The sequence below is a fragment of the Urocitellus parryii genome, chromosome 3 (assembly GCF_045843805.1).
Source record: "Urocitellus parryii isolate mUroPar1 chromosome 3, mUroPar1.hap1, whole genome shotgun sequence".
Lineage (NCBI taxonomy): Eukaryota > Metazoa > Chordata > Mammalia > Rodentia > Sciuridae > Urocitellus > Urocitellus parryii.
In genome coordinates this window covers 153,200,022-153,204,298 of record NC_135533.1, presented here as the reverse complement: position 1 = coordinate 153,204,298, position 4,277 = coordinate 153,200,022, and the positions used below count along the sequence as shown (strand labels likewise).

Sequence of the window (4,277 nt, the reverse complement as noted above, 5' to 3'; positions counted from 1 at the left end):
ACAAAGGCATTAACAGATGCCAGACCCCGGCCTTTGGGCTTCCCAGCCTTCAGAAATATGAGCCAAATAAACTTCTATGTTTCTGATTTACCAGTCAGTGGTATTCTGTTCTAGCAGTAGAAAATGGATAAAGGCTTGTGTTCAAGGCTTCCCTCACCTTCAGCTAGAACTGCCTCTCATCTAGATGACTGCTTCTGATCTAGATGACTTACTGGTAGGATGATCCAATCCTTCATCCTTGGGAGGTGGGAGACTATAAAAACTGTGCCCTTATTAGGCTATGGTTGCTAGACTTGCCCAGTTACAGTTAAAATTGTGCATGACAGTAGAAAGATGTCTCAACAAATTACCTAAGTGCGAAATGATTTATTTCTGTCTCCATTATATAGCAATGTCTGTATCACTTTATACACTTTATACACTTTATAATATCCTGCCAATATAACTTTTTTCCCTGGATTGTTGGCATGAAGAGCCCAAGTAATCAGATGGTAGTCAGAGAACTAAGTTTTGTGGGGTTTTTTGTTTTTTTTTGTTTTTGTTTTTTTTTTTTTGGTAAGTGTGTGTGATGCTGGGGATTGAACTCGGGGATTTGTGCACAGAAGGCAAACACTTTACCAACTAAGCTATATCCCAAGCCCTAGAGCATTAAGTTTTGAGAACCTTATAACACAAGCATACCTACTCTGGGAATCAGAACATCTAAACCCACAGAGCTTAACATTGTCTGGAAGGGAAGCATAATTCCCTAAGTGAACCAGTAACGACAATATGAATCCAGTCATGAGAGCAGAGTCCACATGCATGCTCTAATCACCTCATGAAGGTTCTGCTTCTCAACACTGTTGCGCTGGCAATTAAATGTCAACCTGAGTTTTGGAGGGGACATTCAGCCATGGAATAGAGGAAGGAGATGCTGACTACCTATTATGTCCTCAGGAACAAATATAATAAGAAAATTTCAATTTGTGTACTAATCTTCCTACTAGAAATTTTGACCAATCAGAATCTTGCAGAAGGTATATTTTGGGCCGTGAGTTTAATATGAGAAATAAGCAGGTTTCCGCAGTGGAAGAGGTGGACTTAGTGGATGTTGTTCTCCACTCATATGTCATATCTCACCTGCAAACTGTTGTGCTGACTGCTAATGGTTCACAAGTGCCCACTTATGCAGAGCATGCCCTCAGCCAACTGGGAACCTCCTCACTTAAGAGGTTTTCCCCTATCAAAGCTGATGACTGTCTGACACGGGGCTAGGAATGGCCAACCTCCTTGCCTCAAAGTATAATCAACTCTGTGGTACAATTTGCTCAGTTTCCTCCAGGGATCAGAATGAATTTGACTCCAACTGAGACCTGGTCCTTCATGGCAATTTTGTGCTGATCCATGTCCTTCCTTCTGGAGGCACTACCTCACAAAATCACTTGTATAGGAATTCCCTTCTTGGCTCTATTTCCAAGGAACCCAACTTAAGAAAAAAATATAAAACAAAAAAGTTCTCTTAAGAACTTAAAGTCAAAATAGATAATAAATTAAAATTTTTAAGAAATTTCTCTTAATACTGATGCAAGAAGCAGATAATAAAATCAAAAGGGGTATGGACAATTTGAGTATCAGTGTTAACACTTTTATTTAAATTTACATATATAGAATATGATTCCCAACCACTGTAAAATATACATTCTTTTCAATTGCACATAGAATACTTACCAATGCAGACCATGTGCTGGGCCATAATGCAAGAATAAGCAAATTTCCAAGGACTGAAATCATAAAGTATGTCCTCTGGTTACAGTAGAAATGAGCTGGACATCCATAACAGAATGGTAACTTGAAAATCTCCAAATGTTTGATTTGAAGAAATAATTATAGGTAAATCAATAATAACAACAGCAACAAAAACACACAATGGAAATAAGAAAATAATTTGAAGTCACAATGCAGTTGCTACTATCAATTTTAAAGTTAGTGCTGTTAGAACAGTAAATTTTCAATTTTAAATTTTCTAGAAGAAAACAATTATTAATCAGCATGAAACAGAAAAGTTCATGTTGTCAGCTAAAAGGAACCACAACTGGTTGAAATTCCATTTACCTCTACCAGCTATTGCTAGCATGTGATCAGCATCCTGATGAAATGATTACCCATGAGTGGCGGGGGAAAAGTCAAACCAAGAAAACTTAGAGACACTGGCATCCACAATGAGAAGAGCTTTGTTCATTACTACTCTGAGTTTAGCTTTTTTTCTTATAACTACACCACAAACACATAAGGGATAAGCCTGCAGGTAAATTTCCACAGAGCACCCTTCCTGAATATTTCTTTCCGAAGCTCCTTGGAAGTATATGCTTAGAAATTCCTACCTAGGAGGCCATGATAAATAAATATTTTACAGTCATTCTCTTCCCATATTAACTAGTTAACAAAACAAAAAAAACCTATTTGGACTTCAGCTTCTATTAGTAACCCTAAAGTGAGAACACATATTTTTAACATAGTACTGTTGCACTTACTGCTACATTTAAAATAAATGAATCCATTTATATGACATCTCTGTAGTTAATCACAGAAAACTAAAAATTTTATGTTTTTCCCCCCTGTAAAACCATGACCTCAATATAAAGCTGTAACCCATAAACCACCTGGCATTTGGATTTACAGCAGCCCAAGATAATATCATATGACCTGCTTATGTTGAATATTTTCATGATGTTGCTTAAGAAGTTCTTCTGTCCACTGCAACAGGCCACATTCAGCTTTAAATTCAGCTATTACTTGATGCTTCTTTTTGAAAACTGTACTCTTGCTTCGAAGTTTATGGACATTGTTTTAACTATAAAAACATAATATGTAATTAAATGAGTAGACTAGTAGGTAAGTATTATGTATACCTAGCTATTAGTATTATATGTACCTTGATGTGTTAGAAAACTGTTCTCTTCTCACTAACACATGTGTAACAAACATATAATAACTTAGTTTTATTAGAAAACTTGGAATAATTTAACAGCTCATTTAAAACACTACAGGAAGAACCTGGCTACTGTATTTAAATAACTTCAAAACAAAAGCAAGCTACTATATTACTGTACATAGGATAATTATTTGGAATCTTCTTATCCTTTTTGATGCCCAGTGCTTCTTAAAGCTACTTGGTTGGGGGGCTTAATAAATAATAGTACAAATAATGAAGTAATGAACATAATAGAATTCAGCCCCCACCCAGAAAATTTTCATGGCTGGATTACAGTAACTGCTCTAAAATATGAAGTCATAGCCACATACCTTGCAAATTTTCCTTTTAAAGAATAAACATGGCAAAGGCCATTTGCTGCTGGCGAGCTTGGGCGAGGGCGGAGCTGGGTAGAGCCCAGACTCTTGGAAGAACTCTGCAGACTCTCTGGTCCTACAACTTGGCCTCCAGGAGCCTGTGTGGTCCTGGGTGCTCTTTGTGTGGCCCGTCATGCTGCTCTGAGAAGTGCCCTCCGCCGCCCCCCATGCAATAGGAGGAAAATCGGAGATTCTGGGAGTCCACCTTCACTGCCATGCCCAAGAATAAAGGTGAAGAAGGTGAAAACAGGCAGAGGAAGGAATGAGTCTGAGTCTGAAGAAAGAGCTGGTGTTCAAGAGGACGGGCAAGAGTGCGCTCAGGGAATCAGAATGATGGGAAATGGACCATTAGAAGCAATGAATTTCAATGGTGTGAAGAGGTTTGTCACATCAGAGGGAAATTGAGAAAAAAGGTTTGGAGAAATACACCAGACATTATATTGGTTGTTCTCCAAGACAACCAGAATAACAAAGCTGATGTAATTTTAAAATACAAAGCAAATTGAAGCTAGAAGTTGGGGTTTACTGCGAGCTTCTGGAGCAGCCTAAAATCAATGAGCCTGATACATACGGTCCTGGAGATGATGAATTCAGTTTGATGACATCGGAGTTGATGATGAAGACTTTGATGGTATCTAAATTGAACTCAACACTTTATATTCCATTTTTTCTAAACATTGTCCTGCAGTTTGGATTTTGACTATAGCCCTCAAAGAAGATTAAATTTTCATTAGCATGATTATACTTTATTAAGGCAGACTGTGATTTGTTTCTAAGGTATTTGTTTCCTTAAAAAATGATAATGCTGAATAACCTGAGTGAAATATTAAGCCTACTTTGTGCTATCGATGCAATGGAGCTTACAGATAGATGAGCACATCTATTTGGAAAAAAAAAAAAACAAAAACAAAACACCAACCACAAACACACACACACACACACACACA

At 37.5% G+C, this 4,277-nt stretch overlaps 1 pseudogene; it reads left to right on the top strand.

Moving 5' to 3' along the window:
- The first annotated feature begins 3,545 nt into the window (after positions 1–3,545).
- LOC144253504 (eukaryotic translation initiation factor 1A, X-chromosomal-like) lies at positions 3,546–3,969 on the top strand (annotated as a pseudogene).
- Positions 3,970–4,277: the final 308 nt, after the last annotated feature.